Here is a 19,693-nt window from a genome sequence, read left to right on the forward strand (position 1 = left end):
TTGACCTCTTGGATTGATCACTTTGGGGAACCCTGGTAGACACAGTCTTCTAATGCAGAGGAGTAAAACTTGAGACTTAAAAAAAAACTTTGATCATATTTATTTTCTAAAAAACTGCACTGTATGTTGATGTAGCACTCTCCTTTATAGGCTGATAGGATGTTAGGCAAGTTTATGTTCTTTTTTTTTTTTTTAGCTTCTCTGTAATGTCTGAAGTGGCTATTTATCTTTTTAGGCTTTTATAGGTTTCATAGGTTGCAGGTTTGACTACCCCCCCCCCCCCCTGCTTTCTAGGGGTGTCTGGAACACAGGGAGGCGAGAATCAAAAAGGTAGCTTAATTATTATTATATGCCATTCGCTGGGAGGGGTTGCCCAGTAGGTGGCTAAAGGAACTGATCAAGAGTTTGAGCTCCAAGACAGCGGGGATTCCACCATTATGGGTGGGTGGCTATTCCCCTCCCTAGTAGAGGTTCTTTTTTTTCTTTTTTATAATTCTTTATTTTGAAGGTTATGTATCATAGCAAAACAGACGCATTGAAATTCACATTTGCTGAGGCCATAAGCCATCATGTACAAAGTAGGCTAAAAAGCAGACAAACATCTCCAGAAAAATAGATGACAATCAGTGTTCATATAGAAGGAAAGTGACTGCATACTGTAAGTGAAATAACAGGAGTAGCGGTACCCTTGTAGGGGCTGCTAAGTGATGTGGCCCACCTGTCACACTGCCCAGCCCGACATCCACTTCCCAGTCACTTCACAGTCCATGTGTTTGTTTTGTTTGTTTTGTTGAGGGAATTTAACTTGGATGGAGCGAGGGAAATATGGGATGCCCAGTAAATTAGGATCAATCAAGTGGGACAGCTATGTACACTTCTCTGTACAAGTTACTACTTCAGTATCCTCCAGCACTTTCCTTGCTTGCAGACTATTCCTTTCTCCTGCACAACTCTTAACACCCAGGAGCAGCTAGCACATTTAAGGTTAGGCCTGACACTCACTCAGGCAGGCCTTAGAAATTGCCTTTTGCAGTACTAGCTCCTGCTGTCCTCTCTTGCTCCTCCGGGCTGCCTCTTGTCCAGAACCTTCATGCTTTCCTGAAGGGCTCCATCCTGTACCCAAGCCCAAGGTCACCCACCCAGACTGGGGAATTCCCTGAAAGGCCCCGACAGCCTAGTACTCCATCTCCAGTTCTTCCACCCGACAACTCCTCTCCAGCTGGGCTGACTGTAGGTATTTAAGGAGGCCTGCCCCCTGCCAATCCAGGTTGGGGATTGGTCAGGGCTCCTTAGAACACCCCAGGCAGCTCCAACTCACCTCTCCATCTCTCCTTCTAGAATCCTCCAGAAGAAAGAGGAAGGTCTCAGTGACACCAGTGTGAGTGAATTAGTAATTGTAATTGTTGGTATCTAGAAGAGAACTTAAAGTTGTTCCAATAAGACCATTTTTCTTTGGTCACAGATGATATCTTTGAGAACTGCTGTTACTCCATCTCCTAAAGAGGAAGTAAACCCTGATGAGTTTACTTCCTCTTTCATTCCCTGCAAAGGTAAAGCATAATGGACTACTATGCATCGCATAGTAGTCCATTATGTGTCACTTACCTGACACAGGAGCCAGCGATGTCACCGCTGTCCCCTGTAGTCCGGCTCATCCATCTTCTCGTGGGTCTCGCTGATCCGCCTCTGTCATTCGGCGAAGCCGCGATGACATCACTCCCGTGCATGCGCACGGGAGCCGCCACGTGCGGCATATTCGCCGTTGATGGTGCCGTGCTCAGTGCGCCTGCGCGCCACGGTGCCTGTCTTCGGCAAATATCTCCTAAACCGTGTAGGTTTAGGAGATATTTCTTGGACCTACAGGTAAGCCTTATTCTAGGCTTACCTGTAGGTGAAAGTGTGTTGTAAGGGTTTACAACCACTTTAAATATCAAGAGATAGATCCCTGCTGTGCAGGCGTATCCACTTGATGGACTCTGCTCTATCTTAAAGGGGCCTAAGACTATGTTTGCAAGACCTTCTGTAAAGTAATGCTGTGACGGGCTTGGCCGTGCAATAGAGATCCTGTTACCACAATATAGGAACTTTTGTGTTAATATACTTTACTGCATTCATTGATCTCTGTGTGCCTTCTCTCCACTTAGGTTCCCAAACGTCTGGCCCAGCCTACAAGTGTGCTTTGGACTGTGCTCTGGTGTGCTGGCAGCCTCTGTTCAAGTTGGGGAAAACTCAAGTTATCATCATCCATTCAGTGGGTCCCATCTGGCAGTACTGCTACATTTAACTTTAATAAAGTGTTGATTGTTTAACCTCGCCTAAAACTCTCCATTGTGGAGTGTAGACTTACTGTAGAGAGACACTTTAACAGTAATAAGGAGGTCATCTTCTCCATCAACGGGTGTTAATAAATGGAAATGTCTCTGTTAAATGTTCAGCTAAACACATCATGTTTATATAAAGTGTACAGCCATCATCGAGCAATAGCCTTTTATTGCAGACATTAAGCAGTCATGTATTACTAAAAAGCCTCTTCTATAAAAAGTCTGCGAAAAGCCCACAAAACTGTAAAATTAATTTAAATTTTCGGCAAGTATTTTCTGTCGCTGCAGAACGTCCTCGGATGATGTCAGACATGAATTGTTTAATAAACTGCGAGAGACTGTTTGCTCTTATAAGTGTCAGTGTTTCGCTCATGTGATATTGTCGTCAATGAGAGAACATCAAAATTAATGTTTTGGAGAAACAAAAGACTTTTTAAGGTTAACATTGCATAAAAAGAAGGGGTTGACAGGCAAGAAAAGCTATGTTAAAGCTGAAATCCAGGCAGAAATATAACACATGCGTTAAAGTATACCTAAAATAAATTTTATTTATTTTTTTACTTTTTGGATAGAATGGTCAGGTTTCTATTGCCGTCTTTGTCCCCTTTAGGGAGAGTCACCCTCTCTAATTGTTCTGTTTACTGTTATCCCTGAGAGTGAAACGAAAGTCCAAATCTTTGATTGTCCTTAGAATAGTAAGAGAGGGGAAATCTTCCAATGGGAACACTAGTTCTATTGACAACTAGGCATTTCCTTGCTTTGGAGGGATTTCCTTTCACTTCCTGTTTTGGCTATGGCACAGGAAGTGAAGGGGAATCTCTCCACTGGGACACAAATGACAAAAAAAAACCTGAGAGGGGTTATAACCTTCCCTTACTCTATCCGAAATGAAAAAATGTATAAATTGTGTAAATATATGAATCTGACTTGTAGGATATGATAGGAGGAGAGAGCAAAGTTGCAGAGAACATAGATGCCAACACTCCCTGATTTGCCAGGACAGTCCGGCATCTTGGACCTCATTAAATCATACCAGGCAAATCACTAAACCATCAACTCTGTTTATGGAATAAAATTGGCATACACATACAAGTCCTTCATCAAACAGTTTTTCATCAATCAAATGGCAATGCAATAGGTCTTTCCATAAACAGAATTCCTGCTAGGCAGGATTTGGGCTATGGTGTGGTGTCTCATATCTTTAGTTTGGAATAATTTCCAATCAATGGTAATTTTCTCACATTTCGAAGGGGTAACTCACAAAGGTGTAACGCTACATCTCTCTGTGTATGGTCCTTCTCACTTCCATCACCAAACTCCAACCACTAACTCTCCAGAGATTGATGCTAGATCCAATCCCTTCCTGCTTAAATACCCCAGCTATGGGAAAATCAACATGCCAAATTGCAGACACACCACAGCAAGTTAACCCTCACTAAACAGTAATTTTGAATGAAAAGTATAAATGACATTACTGGCACTTGCCTGTTGGTAGGTGCAGTTAACTTCCTTGTGGCTACGTGGCTCTGCTCCCATTATAGCATGGGGATGGGTAGGTTGTATTGTATAGATGTTTGCTCCTCTTTTAGAAAAGTACCTCCTCCTAGTGATGTCATGGGTGTAGTAAGTGCCCATATAAATGCCATTGTGCCAAGCTAAGATGGGGTATGAGAGCCAAACATTCCAGAGCTGCTAAGATGTAGTCTACTGCAGAGCTGAACCAAAGGGCCCTTTGCAGAGCTGAAGTCCCGGGCAAGGTGGAACAGAGCGTGTGAGTAGTGGTGGAAGCCAGGGGAAGTATGTGCCATCTGGGAGCATGCTGGGCAGAGCCATAGAGGAGAACTGGGAAAAGACTGGTTTACTATAGAAGGCACCTTGACCCTCAGCTGCGGGTCCTGTGACATGGTGAAGGAAGCTTAAGGCTGTGGACTTAGTATATGTAGGGAATTGGTCCCAATACTGTGGTGCTCTAAAGGAGGAGAGGAGGTGTAAGGGAGGATGGCCTTAAAAGATATGCTTGTGTTCTGCGCAGAAATGACAGCTATATAATGTCCACTCCTGTGTATGGTGTTCTGCATCAAAGAATTCTGATAGTGTGTCAAATGTGATATCAGATGTCACGGAAATCTTGGTGAATGCATAAAATGCATTTTATATGTGGGAATTCCTTTTTTTTTTTTTTTTAAGTTATCTTTATTGACATTTCAAGATGTGAACAAAACACTACAGAGCCTATTGGGCATACCCAGGCTCAATCACTACAACTTACCAAACTAAGAGAGAAACAAAAACAAAAAAAACAAAAGGGTAAGGCATTACATATAACATGCATACCTACCTAAGCCACTGTACGCTCAACCACCTGTGTAGAATATCCATATCAATCTGTCGATTCTACATATACCCTACAAAGCTTACTGTAGATACTTATGAGATAAAGTGTACATTATAATTACATATTTGCATTCACGCTCCCCCCCTCCCCATGACTATTGACTGAGCAACCCAGGGGTGTTTATGAGGCCAGAGATGCCACTTGGACAATTGCGGTACTTAGTGGAATGATACTAATCGTCCGGGAATTCTTTTTTTCATGAATATTAAGACTTATGGCCGGGGATGTTGAGAGCGGGGCAGGATTTGCTGCTGATCACAATATGGTGGAGAGTGTAACTCAACAGCAGATGTGTGGTTGCCCTATCTAAGAAGAAGCGGGGCGAAGAATTGCATAGTTTGGCATCAACACCTGACTGATCATAGGCTCCCTTACATGCCAACATGTCCTTCGCACAAAGTGACATTTGAGACAAATCCTTCCCTTCTATTTCCAAAATCATACAAAAAAAAATATAATTTTTTTTTGTGTATTCCTAAGTTTTACAATGATAAAAGTAGTCTGTTGCGTCCCAGAGGTCAACTTATATTCCAGTGTGCTATGTGCATAAGCCTACTCCAATACACGGCAGTGACGGCAGTATATAATGTTGTTGTTGTGTCTAGAATTTATTATCCATTATTCACAAGAAAAAGACTGCCATGACCTTTAGTGACATTTCCAAAGAGCTGCATTATCACTATCTTATATCGATCTCAGTATGGGCTTTATAGACAAATAAGCTTGGATGCAAAATTCATGTAAATTCTCTGCACTCACCGCTTACATCATAGGTCACATCGCAGCTGGGCCTTGCATTGTGTCTTAACAAATGATAGGGTAATGGGACCTATTAATAAAGGTGGAAATCAATAGTTTACTGTTGGTTTCACAGAAAATGCCTTTTTTTAACACTTTTGTTGATGTACATATCTGTTTTGGGTTGTTTCTATGTTTCTCTACATAAAGTATTTGCATCAGATCTTGAATGAGGAAAAAAAATTGTTGAAGCTGAACATCAATCTTATCTTTTTCAGAGATATACAGGCTCCTCTCCTGTACTTAAACCAATTACTCTGATTTCACTGCACACTGTGAGCTCTCTTTATTGCTTTATTCAGTTAACACATAGCTCCCAACTGTCCCTGATTTTGAGGAACTGTCCCTGATTTCGAGCAATGTCCCTCTGTCCCTCTTTCCTCAGCATTTGTCCCTCATTTTGGTCAGAGATATATAGTCGTATATTAAATGCACTTTTTATCTTTCAAAAAGTGCTAAACCTTTCATCCAAATTCAAAATTGCTGCATTTTTCAATTTTAAAAGCCAATATAAAGGAATAGTAGTAGTGGCACTTGCGGATTTAATCAGGGCCGTCTTTAAGGCAGGGCAAAAGGGGCAGCTGCCCTGGGCCCTGTCATTATTGTGGGGCCCAAAGCAGCTGCCTCATACTTGCTAACTATCTCAGTTTAAATTCCCTCATCCCTTGAGGTTTTAGTTCCGTGCTGTGTCCTGATATCTCAGTGTGAAGTTCTGTTACTAATGCTGCCCAGCTCTGCCCTATTGTTGTGTACAGATGACTCACCTGCAGACCCTGTGTTTACATGTAAATACCAGCATTGATATGTAAATAACGGCTTCATTCATATGTATATAGCAGCAGACCGGTAGCATTCATATTTAAATAGAAGCAGTATTCATATGTATATCATGCCTCCCTGAGGTCATATCCACTATCACCTATACGGAATGCTGCCCACTGGGGAGATAAAGGGGTATGCTGGAAATTGATCACACCCCCCCCCCCCCTCCACCCCCCAGCACTGGATGTCGCTGGGTCTAAAATAAAGTATTTAGTGAAAAATAGAAAGGTTTATTTAAAATGTTATTAACATGTCGATGGGGGGGAGGAATCAGGGAAGGCAACATATAATCAGATTGAGCATGAGCTTTTAAAGTACAAAAAGACAAAATCATGAGAAAAGTTGGAGCCTCTGTTAGGTTTTTCTGCTCTCTATGGGAGATATACCCTTATTTCCATTTGTGTCACTAGAGGAGGACTCCAATGGAGACTTGGACAGCAGTCAAATCAGTATGAAGGGTTTGGATCCTTGTCTTGGTGATGGGCGTTTCAGTTCCCACTAATACCAGCTGTCACTAAAGGGACAAGTCTCTACAACATGACAGCTACTGGCTACGTTTCCACCCTCTTTGATGGAAAGGGAGGCTGAGTGTTAGCGGTGACCACCATAAGCCTTGGTAAGAGCCACCATACACTATATTGTCAAAAGTATTGTGACGCCTGCCTTTACAAACACGAACTTTGATGGCATCCCAGTCTTAGTCCGTAGGGTTCAATATTGAGTTGGCCCACCCTTCGAGGCTATAACAGCTTCAACTCTTCTGGGAAGGCTGTCCACAAGCTTTAGGAGTGTGTCTATGTGAATGTTTGACCGTTCTTCCAAAAGCGTATTTCGGAGGTCAGGCAGTGATGTTCGGCGAGAAGGCCTGGCTCGTAGTCTCTGCTCTAATTCATCCCAAAGGTATTCTATAGAGTGGAGGTCAGGACTCGGTGCAGGCCATTCAAGTTCCTCCACCCTAGCCATGTCTTTATGGACCTTTCTTTGTTCACTGGTGCGCAGTCATGTTGGAAAGGAGGGGGCCCTCCCCAAACTGTTCCCACAAAGTTGGGAGCATTAAATTGTCCAAAATGTGTTGGTATGCTGACGCCTTAAAGAGTTTGCTTCACTGGAACTAAAGGAGCCAAGCCAAACCCCTGAAAAACAACCCCACACCATAATCCCCCCTCCACCAAATGATTTGGACCAGTGCACAAAGCAAGCTCCATAAACACATGGATGAGCTGGTTTGTGGTGGAGGAACTTGACTGGCCTCACCTCAACCCGATAGAACAACTTTGGGATGAATTAGAGCGAAGATTGTGAGCCAGGCCTTCTTGTCCAACATCAATGCCTCACTCACAAATGCGCTTCTGGAAGAATGGTCAAACATTAGTTACTATCTATTGTTTATTCTGTTAGCTCCATCTTGTGATTCAGCCACCCCTACCTGAAATAACAGGCATCTGATATAATTATTCCTTTGTTCGGCTTTACAACTTCGCAAAGGGGACCTTAATCCCAAAAAACTAATTGTTTACACCAGACTCAAGCTTTTTCTCTTCCACAATTGGATCATTTTAAATTTTTGTTGGCTGCAGGGCAAGAATGACATTATATTCTACACATGGACAAGTAGAGAGCTGTCTATAAGGTGGCACTGTGTCATTATTACAAGTGGAGTGGAATCTGTTGGGGGAATTGTCCCCTTAGGGACCCCAGTGGCCATCTTGGTGTGGAACTGTGTATGATAGGATATCTACATCATTTGGGCATGCTTGGAGCAAGTGGTAGGTCAAGGACTGAGACCCCACTAGTTAGTAGAGTGCATTGTGCAGGAAATGGTTCCTGGTGAGTAGGGTCAGCTCAGGGACATTGTCTACTTGTGAGGAAACATATCGTTATCCGGACCATCAACGTGAGGCTCTTCTTAGCAGCATTACAGGGTCATACTGATTCATTACAAGAAATGTGTCTGGTTTCTCCCTGATTATGCATCTTGGGCCTAGGCCCTGCCTACAAGCACATGTGCTGAAGAGCCCTAACCAGCCTTCGGGACCTTCGGCACATATGTGGGGGCGTGAAGATGGCTCAGCACGTGCATGTTAAACTCCACACGTGCACAGGACTCTGGCAGGTTCTGAAGAACGACCCCATCTTTAAAGGTTTGGTGCATGCGCAGATGGGCCTAAAGGCTCTGTTTGGTCTTTAGGGCCATGTAGAGCCCTTAAACTTAAGCACACATTACACCAGACCTTTAAAGATAGCAGTGTTGTTGAGAATTGTGGCAGTTTTGAGGGGACTGAAGTCCCATGTTTGCTCATTAGGATACCAAATTGTTGTCAAATGGGTACGGAAAATAGGGGGTAGAGGGGCAGTGGTGAATATAGTCATTAAAAGACCCCATGTAAGAAAATGTATATGGGACCCAATTCAACTAGTGCTCAAGTCTAAAATTGTATTTACATATATATCTATATATATATATAAATAGATATATATATTTATATATATTAGGGCTGTTACTGATTAAAATTTTCGTGTTGGATTAATTGTTTTTTTTTTTTGATCAACTAATTTTGATTAATTATAACGCACATACAGGTCCAACTACTTTTAGCTGATCTACTTGCATTGCAACTCTGCATTAGTCAGTGGTAAATGTGGTATACACTATATACAATCACCGACACTAGTTAGTTTCCACAATCCATGACTTAACCTCGCAGTTCACACAAATAAATTTTAAATTGAAACTGTAGCACTGACGTTAGTAGTTTTTTTTACCACAGTAGCGTGACAATCCCTCCACCTCCGGTCTAACGAATCACTCTCACCTTATGGCATTGACCCCTGTGCAAACAGGTGGTCATGCAAGCGGGTATCAAAAGGGTTAACACAGACCATAAACTTCTCTCACGTCTCCTTAGATCTCAGCAAGGACGCCAGGTCATGGGTAGAAACCGTTTTTTGTGTTCAAACACAAACTACTCACATAAAGATGATAAAAACACAGCATGTAAAGCCGACAATCGTGTTAGTTCCGTAGGACAGCAGCGGGTGACGTCATGTGTAGCTTCTCCTCCGTACGCGCCGCGTTCAATCAGAACTTCGACGTCAATGGACTCCCGAACCCTTCCCTTCGTTAGCAGACGGAGGCACTTGGGCAAGGGGGGAGGAGTCCAGTGACGTTGATGTCAGTGATGTCACCGGATCTCTGACGGAACTCCCTGAAGACCCAATAGCCGGCGGAGAGGTGAATACCGATCAAAACAATTTAGATCGATCAAAAAAATTAATCGATTAATCGAGGAATTAATCTTTAATTTCCACAGCCCTAATTATATATATATATATATATATATATATATATATATATTATTTTTTTTAAGAATAAATAGACAAATACAAACAAACAGTGGCCTTTTTGACACCCTGAAATCTCTTATGGTCTGATATCCAATCAGAGTCAGGCAGTGATCAACCAAGATCCTAGCATCTGCATTGCCCCTCTCTAATATAAAGGGACCCCTAACTCCCAAGGGGCACTTGTACAGCTGCCAAGTCTACAGAAATGGCATGCAAGCCCTTCAGCAGTGGTGACATAGGAGGCTGAAAATCTGAAGCAGGAAATAGTAGTGACATCTGCTTTGGTTATGTGACGTGGGAGAGGTCTGAGAATCACAGAACACAGAGTCACACACCCTTTGGCAAATTTTTTTTTGCATCAATATGTTTCAACTGCGTTAGGCTGCATGCTTGAAGTTCTAATTTAACCACTTCCGAACCAGCCATCCAGGTTGGCTCGGCTGGGCAAATTGACGTTACCTTACATCGCTTTTCCTTTTGGCCACTAGGGGCACGAGCCACCCACAGCGTGGGCCCGGAGCCGATGCGAGTACCCCGACGGGCGTGATGACCGCTGGGCACCCACAATCGCTCCTGACATAGCGAGAACCGGGATCTTTGTGTGTAAACACACAAATCCCGCTTCTTTCAGGGGAGTAGAGACAAATCGTGTGTTCATATTAAGTATGAACACCGATCTCTCTCTCCCCTCCTAGACAGTCCCATCCACCCTACATTTAGAACACAGTTAGGAAACACAGTTAACCCCTTGATTGCCCCTGGTGTTAACCCCTTCTCTGCCAGTGACATTTATACAGTAATCAGTGCATTTTTATAGCACTGATCGCTGTATAACTGTCACTGGTCCCAAAAATGTGCCAAAAGTGTCCAATTTGTCCGCCGCAATATCACAGTCCCGATAAAAATCACAGATCGCTGGCATTACTAGTAAAAAAATTATAATAATAATAAAAATGCCATAAATCTATCCCCTATTTTGTAGACACTATAACTTTTACGCAAACCAATCAATAAACGCTTATTGTGATTTTCTTTACCAAAAATATGTAGAAGAATACATATCAACCTAAAATTAGGAAAAAAAAAAATTTTGGGAAAAAAAAAAAAATGTGGGATATTTGTTATAGCAAAAAGTAAAAGATTTTTTTTTTCCAAAATTGTCGCTTTTCTTTTGTTTATAGTGCAAAAAATAAAAAAACGCAGAGGTGGTCAAATACCACCAAAGGAAAGCTCTATTTGTGGGGAAAAAAAGGACATCAATTTTGTTTGGGTACGACCGCGCAATTGTCAGTTAAATATACGCAATGCCGTATCGCAAAAAATGGCCTGGTCATTGAGCAGCCAAATCTTCCGGGGCTAAAGTGGTTAAACACATGAAAAAATATAGTGCTTTAAATATGAAATATGGGGGCTGCCATTGATATCCTGAAGATGATACCCCCCCCCCCCCTCCCCGGTGGTCATGCATCCTGACCCTAGCTTCTAAACTCCTATCAGCATGCTTATTGGGTCAGTGATACAAAAAAATTTAAGCCAGGAAGTAATGACAGCCTCCATGCTTCTCCTATGCCAGGCTCTTAGCGTTGACTTTGTTCCCAGATGCTGTTGCTCAGCCCTGAACTAAAAGCTGTTGCATAGAAATAAAGGCGAAACGTAAAACCCTGAAAGTACAGACATAAATACAAGACAGCCAAGACACGAAAAGATGGGGAGCTAAGACTGAGACACTTCATGTTTGTAGGCAACATTATGATAATCCAGTGCTCAATTATTAAACAAGGTCAATGTTTATGGCAAAATAAACTTTTTATCATGTATTATTAATGGAGTCGGGGGTAATGGCACTTAGTGCCTGGGTAATAGGCAATTAAAAAGCAACAATATTATTGGAGTTCAAATATAATGCAAAAGTCGCTGTTCTAATCAGGTCTGGGGGAGCGTCAGTGTATCCAGTATATGGAAGGAAAGCATTGGTGTTTTTTTCCAGCAACCAACAGTTTTACACTTTACATCTACAACCCCAATTCCCAAAAAGTTGGGACGCTGTCTAAAATTTACAAAAAAAAAAAAAAAACTGAATGCAATGATTTGCAAACCTCATAAACCTATATTTTATTCACAATAGAAAATAGAAAGCATCAAATGTTTAAATTGAGAAATATACCATTTTAAGAAAAATATAAGCACATTTTGATATTGGTGGCAGCAACACATCTCAAAAAAGTTGGGACCACAGTGTAGCATAGACTTTCTCAACCTTTTAACCCTAGAGGAACCCCAGAAATAATTTTCAGGTCTTGAGGAACCCTTGCTAAAACCAATTCATTAGGGGTCAATAGGAACAATGCCCCTTATGCTGGTGGTCCATCGGAAGAATGTTCCTCTTAAAGTGGTGCACAGTATGCCACCCTTAAAGAATGCTAAAAATATATTTTGTGTCATGCTGCTGGCTTTGCTAAGTGATGTTGAACCTTGAACTCTGCAGGCACCATCAAATGGGTGGTTCACCAGCCACAGCTCAAGGAACCCCTAGAAACCTCTGAAGGAACCCTGGTTGAGAATGGCTGGTGTAGCACCTCTCCTATACAACACTCTGTAAATGTCTGGGAACTGAGGATACCAGTTGCTGGAGTTTTGGGAGAGGAATGTTGTCCCATTCTTGCCTGATATAGGATTCTAACTGCTCAACAGCTCTGGATCTTCTTTGTCGTCTTTTTTGTTTCAAAGATGTGCCAAATATTGGTGAGGTAGGATGAAGGGAAACTCTGGACAGCAGCACTAAGAAAAGAATCTGTTTTTCTTGTGCCTTTTATTGTAAAGTAAAAATCACATAACACGAACCACAGCAAAGGTGATACAGAACAAAAATTTTGACGCGTTTCACACTGGAATCAGTGCTTACTCATAGCTATGAGTAAGAACTGATTCCAGTGTGAAACGCATCAGTTTTTGTTTTGTATCACCTTTGCTGTGGTTCATGTTATGTCATTTTTACTTTACAATAAAAGGCTCAAGAAAAACAGATTCTTTTTGTAGTGCAGCTGTCCAGAGTTTCTCTTCATCCTACCTCACCTGTGCATGCATTAGCCAGCACCTGGGACTCCTTATTTGGAAGTAAAGCTTGGAGCAGTGGTTTTCTTTCTCTCTTATGTGCCAAATGTTGTCAGTTGGTGAAAGGTCTGGACTGCAGGCAGGCCAGTTAAGCATCCAGACTCGGATGGAGCCATGCTGTTGTCATAGATGCAGTATGTGGTTTATGCTGAAATATACAAGGCCTTCCCTGAAAAAGACGTCATCTAGATGGGAGCATATGCTGCTCTAAAAACTGAATATATCTTTCTGCACCGATGGTGCCTTTCCAGGTATGTAAGCTGCCCATTCCATACACTAATGCCCCCCATAGCATCATAGATGCAGGCTTTTGAACTGAGCGCTAATAACAAGCAAGATGGTCCCTTTCCTATATAGTCCAGAGGAGGTGCCCATGCTTGCCAAAAAAAATTTACAATTTCTACATTCAAATTAAATAAAAAATATATACAAATGAAATGCTGGAACACATATATGATAGATGTTTTATCAGCCACCTACCAGATCAAAATAAATAAATAAAAAGGTTGAGGTCCCCCAGGAAATCTATAACATTTCCTTAATATGATCATGCCATCCCCCCATACTCCTGAACCAAACCAGACCAGATGCCTTTGAAATGGCAGGGTGCTTTACCAGGAAGGGGTGATGTGTCAATAGCCCAGGAGGCTAAGAGAGAAATGAAGACATAGGAGGGTAGAGGAGTTACATTAAACTATATACAGTTCACAAAATTTTAAAATTCTTGGTGATGGTGTCATAGAGGGATAGCTGTTGTTCTCTGAATCCTTACTCCTCCCTGATACTTTTCAGATATGCATTTGTAAGCTGGAATAAAATAATACTTGTTGTCAGGGGAGAAACCGCAGAAACAAGTATCCCACAGTGAAAGCTCCTCATAGAAGGCAAAACTCCATAACCCCATAGAAGGCAAAAATGTCCCTTAGGTCAGTTTCAATACAAATATGTACTGTACATTTAACTCTACTGGCATTGGTTATACTTTGTGTTTTTGGCACTTGCTATTTTTGAAAAAAGTGTCTCTCATTATTAGAGTTTTTTCTAAACAAAAAGACAAAATTCTTAGAAAAAAAATACTGTGAGCTATTTGTGGTATTGCATAGCTGTAGTGATAGTAACACTGTAATCACACACCAGAGGCGACCCATTAAAAAAAATACTGTGTGGTTACAATGGGGAGGAAATGCTAAGGTCACACGATGACTAGTAGTGAGAATGACTTAGAACCTAAATTCCAGTTTTACTTAGAAATGTGAAATATGTAGAAGGGAGCGTAGGCTGTGTGCAGCGAGTGCTAACTATTGGTAGAGGTTAGAAGGGAACCGGCAACCCAACTTCTCCTTTCAGAATTTTATGTAAGAGTTATTTGAAGTTACAACTAGGGATGGCCGAACTGTTCACCCGGCTGTCAGTTTGCGGTGAATTTTGCGTGTTCGCGATTCGCCAAACCGGCGGACTATTGCCGCTGTTCACCCGGCGTACATATGTGTTTACAGTGTGAAAGAACTTTGACCCATGATGACACATCCATCATGGGGTACAGGACAGCCAAGTGAGACATTTCAGCACATGGACAATTGGACATACCCCCTACCTTATAAATAGACCTGATCTGCTGGCCATTTTACATTCTGTCTTATGTCAATGTAGGGACAGGACGCTGTGTGCAGCAGGGAGAGACTGTAGTTACACAAATCACTAGCTATTAGGTCCACAAAAGTCCTTTTAAGGACTGGTATAGGTGTAGTACAGTACATAGGGTTCAGTGCACTGCTGTGCTGGGGATTGCAGCTGTATTTTGTCAGTGTAGGGACAGGACGCTGTGTGCAGCAGGGACAATCAGTTTAATCACTAGCTAGCTATTACTACTAGGTCTACAAAGGTCATTTTAAGGACTGGTATAGGTGTACAGTATATAGGGTGCTGGTGCACTGCTGCTGACTGCTGCCCTATTCTGCAGCAGTCTTTTATCAGTGTAGGGACTGTCTGCAAATCACTAGCTACTAGGTCCACAAAGGTCCTTTTAAGGACTGGTATAGGTGTGCAGTATATAGGGTGCTGGTGCACTGCTGCTGACTGCTGCCCTATTCTGCAGCAGTATTTTATCAGTGTAGGGACTGAGGGACTGTCTGCAAATCACTAGCTACTAAGTCCACAAAGGTCCTTTTAAGCATTGGTATATGTGTACAATATATAGGGTGCTGGTGCACTGCTGCTGACTGCTGCCCTATTTTGTAGCAGTCTTTTATCAGTGTACGGACTGAGGGACTGTCTGCAAATCACTAGCTACTAGGCCCACAAAGGTCCTTTTAAGGACTGGTATAGGTGTACAATATATAGGGTGCTGGTGCACTGCTGCTGACTGCTGCCCTATTTTGTAGCAGTCTTTTATCAGTGTAGAGACCGAGGGACAGACAGTCTGCAAATTTTTAAGGACTGGTATAGGTGTACTATTTGGTGTGCAGTATATAGGTGTGTAATACACGTATAAAATACTTGCACATATAGAAAGCATAGTATCGTGCACTGTGACTGCTGAGCGGTTCTGCAGCGATACTACAAAGAGTGACAAACGCAATAAAAAAAAAAGTATTATAACTGGTGTGATAGACCAGTGGCCCCCAAAAACGACAGATTGAAGCGGGGTGTTATATACCTTCTTCCACATACATACTGCACTTCTCTAGAGACTTTTGTCACAGGGTCATTTAAAAAATGACAGGCAGAGGAAGAGGCAGGCCCTTCCGCAGGGGTGGTAGGGGTAGGGCAGGAGCAACAGGTTTTAGCCAAAGTGACAAATTGTAGAAGGTGCGTGCGATTACGTCAAAGGACGCACCAGATTTGGTTGAGTGGCTCACTCAGCCTTACTCTTCTGCACCCTCCTCATCCTCTCGATCTGCACCCTCTTCTTCACTCTCTGGTATGTGCACCCCCAAACACATTACCACCAACACCACCACCACCATATACCTTCCGCTTGGGTCACAGGAATTATTTTCCGATCCATATCAAGACATTTCCGATGCGCAGCCACTCTTGGCATTGGATCAGGAAGAAGAGGTAGCAACAACCGCCACTCAGCAGTCTGACGACAGTACCCAGATCAGCCCAAGGTGGAGGTTGGTCCCCGGTGTTGCTGCCTACTCCGAGATCTCTAATTATAGCAGTGGGAGAGGTGACGTTGATGATGACGTGTCTAGTGATGTCACGTGGGTGCCCACAAGAGAGGAAGAGGAGGGGAGTTCAGAGGGAGATATGGACCAGTAGATAGGGAGGAGAAGCAGGAAGAACTTACATTGCACAGGAGGGACAAAGCAGACTGCTAATGTATCAGGAGCGAGGCATCAACACAATTACAGTCACATCTGGCGATCCCAGGACGCCGGCACATGGCTCCGTAGTGTGGGATTTTTTTAACGTGTCCGCTGCTGACAATAGTGTTGCCATCTGCAATCTTTGCAGTCAACGCATAAGTCGCGGTAAGCCCAACACTCACCTAGGGACGACCGCCTTAAGAAGGCACATGAGCTGCCACCACCCAGCCCAGTGGGAGCAACGGAACCCACAAAGCCACACTCCAAGCTCTTACCGTCCAGTCTCGTCTTCTACTTCTCCTTCTCCTCTCTCCTCACAATTGTCCTCCACTCCACCTTCCATCACACCAAGCTCACGTTTTTCTGGAAAAGGGCAGGCTTCCGTGGGCCAAATGTTCGAGCGTAAAAAAAAAGATGACGCCAGATAACCCTCTTGCCCAACGGTTGACGGCTGGCTTGTCAGAACTGATAGCCCACCAACTACTGCCATATAAACTGGTGGACTCGGAGGCCTTTCGAAAATTTGTGGCCATTGGAACACCACAATGGAAGGTCCCAGGAAGGAAGTATTTCTCAGAGAAGGGCATCCCAGAGCTATATGGCCATGTTCAGCGGCAAGTAAATGTATCTCTGGCACACAGTGTCGGTGCCAAGATACATCTGACCACAGACACGTGGTCTAGCAAACACGGGCAGGGAAGGTATATCACTTTTACTGCCCACTGGGTGAACCTTCTGACGGCCGTCAAGCATGTAACCCGTGGCACCCGTGTAGATTTGGTTTTACCGCCATGGATTGCATGCAGGCCTGGCTCTTCTTCTCCTCCTCCTACTCCATCCTCCTCCCTCTCCTCCTCGGCTGACTCCTCCTTTTCCGCTGCTAGCGTCTCTTCCGCTGCGCCGCCCAAGCTCCCCAGAACCTATTCAACATTCCAGGTGAGACATTGCCATGCTGTGCTGCGTCTGTTGTGCCTGGAAGCCAAGAGCCCCACTGGCCCTGCACTCCTTTCAGTTTTGCGTACACAGGCAGATCAGTGGCTAACACCGCTCAATTTGACAGTTGGTAAAGTGGTGTGTGACAACAGCACCAATCTGCTTAGCGCATTGAAACAGGGCAAAATTATGCACGTGCCATACATGGCACACGTCTTAAACTTGGTCGTGCAGCGATTCGTTGTCAAATACCCTGGGGTCCTGGACATCTTGCAGCAGGCAAGGAAAATCTCGACCCATTTCAGAAGATCTTACACGGCTATGGCTTGCCTTGCTGACATTCAGCGGCAGCACTATCTGCTGGTCAGATGTCTTATTTGCGATTGCCCGACGCGATGGAACTCAACCTTCTATATGCTTGATAGGCTGCTCCAGCAGAAAGGTGCAGTTAACGTCTACCTGTATGAACTCTGCGGCAGAACAGGTTCTGGGAGCTTGGTTTTTTTTCACCGCACCAGTGGCTGCTCATGCGCGACACATGCAGACTTCTGCGCCCATTTGATGAGATCACCAAACTGGTCAGTCGCAGCCATGGCGCCATCAGTGACATGGTACCTTATGCCTTCTTTATGGAGCGTGCATTGCATTGTGTCATTGATCAAGCCGTGGAGGAGCAGGAGCAGGAAGATGCGGAAGTCGCAATGCTGGATGAATTCCCGGGGGGGCTACTCTATCTGAGTCAAGTCAACAACAGGAGTCTGAAGAGGAGTCAGAGGAGGATGGTGCCGGGGTGGATGAGGAGGAGCAAGAAGAGCATGCTTTAAACCTTTCTGGGATCCCTGTTGTTGTGCGTGGATGGGGAGAGGTGAACGAGGAGGACGAAATTATCTTGGATGATGAGCAGGAGCCAGGCCACCACACCGCTTCCAGTTTAGTGCAAATGGGGGTCTTCATGCTCCAGTGTTTTAACAGGGACCCCCGTATAAAAAGCATAAGGGTCAAGGACCAGTACTGGGTGGCAACGTACTTAGACCCCCGGTGCAAACACAAAATGACAGAAATGTTACCACCATCACAGAGGGCTGTCAGAATGGAGCACTTCCAAGCCTTGCTTTGAGAAATGCTGCATTCTGCTTTTGCGTGCGCTGGCAGAGGAGGAATTCCCACTCCAAGAGAAAGAGTTGCGGGTACCAATCCAACAGTGCCTGCAAGAAGAGGCCGGTTTCAAGATGTGTTGGTGACTTCTGACATGAGGTCATTCTTTCAGCGAACCCATTGACAGGTCTCATCCGCATCCAGCATCAGGGAACGCCTAGACCGTCAGGTGTCCGACTACATCGGGTTAATGGCCGATGTGGACGCTCTGAGGAGTGATGAACCCCTGGACTACTGGGTGGGCAGGCTTGACCTCTGGCCAGAGCTTGCCCAATTTGCAATGGAACTGTTGGCTTGCCCCTTATCCAGTGTCCTGTCCGAAAGGACGTTCAGCGCAGGAGGGGGGATCGTGACCGATAAGCGTACTCGCCTAGCTCACCACAGTGTTGACTACCTCACATTTATAAAAATGAATGAGGCATGGATCTCGGAGGAATTCAACACATGTGACCAGTAGACCATGTATATCTCTATAAACAATTTATTTAATCGAGCACACAGACCTTTTTTCTACATTTGGCTCACTTTCTTGTACAAAAAAAGCACACCGTACTATATGCCCGTACCCTCCTGTTTGAAGAGGTTGAGCGGTGTCATATTTTTGGGGCCCAGCAGCGAGTTGCTGGTATCAGTGCTGCTGTCAGGGCTCTCTATCTCGGTGCTGGTGTCAGTGCTCTTTCTCTACTATCTCTGTGCTGGTGTGGTGTCAGTGCTCTATATCACGGTGCTGGTGTCAGTGCTCTCTATCTCTGTGCTGGTGTCAGTGCTCTGTATCACGGTGCTGGTGTCAGTGCTCTATATCACAGTACTGGTGTCAGTGCTCTCTATCTCGGTGCTGGTGTCAGTGCTCTATATCACAGTGCTGCGTCAGTGCAATCTATCACGGTGCTGGTGTCAGGTCTCTCTATCTCGGTGCTGGTGTCAGTGCTCTATATCATGGTGCTGGTGTCAGTGCTCTCTATCTTGGTGCTGGTGTCAGTGCTCTATATCACAGTGCTGGTGTCAGTGCTCTATATCACAGTGCTGGTGTCAGTGTTCTCTATCTCGTTGCTGGTGTCAGTACTCTCTATCACGGTGCTGGTGTCAGTGCTCTATATCACGGTGCTAGTGTCAGTGCACTCTGTCACGGTGCTGGTGTCAGTGCTCTATATCACGGTGCTGGTGTCAGTGCACTCTATCATGGTGCTGGTGTCAGTGCACCCCTATCTCGGTGCTGGTGTCAGGGCTCTCTCTCTATCTTGGTGCTGGTGTCAGTGCTCTCTATCATGGTGCTGGTGTCAGTGCTCTCTATCACGGTGCTGGTGATCATCTCATGCACCCTCTTCATAGCCTACCCTGACCTTTCCTCTCCTCCATTGCCTTCATGCGCTCCTGAGTCCTGAATTGTCAAAATTTCACAGATAAAAAAAGAATGCTTGTAGTTGTCGATCCCAGATTCACTTCATACATGTGTTATGTCAGTGGCCATGTGGTGGGACTATGTGTGCACAGCTAGTAAG

This window comes from Lithobates pipiens, unplaced genomic scaffold, assembly GCF_037356315.1.
Source record: "Lithobates pipiens isolate NorthernLeopardFrog02 unplaced genomic scaffold, aLitPip1_a1.2 Scaffold_19, whole genome shotgun sequence".
NCBI lineage: Eukaryota > Metazoa > Chordata > Amphibia > Anura > Ranidae > Lithobates > Lithobates pipiens.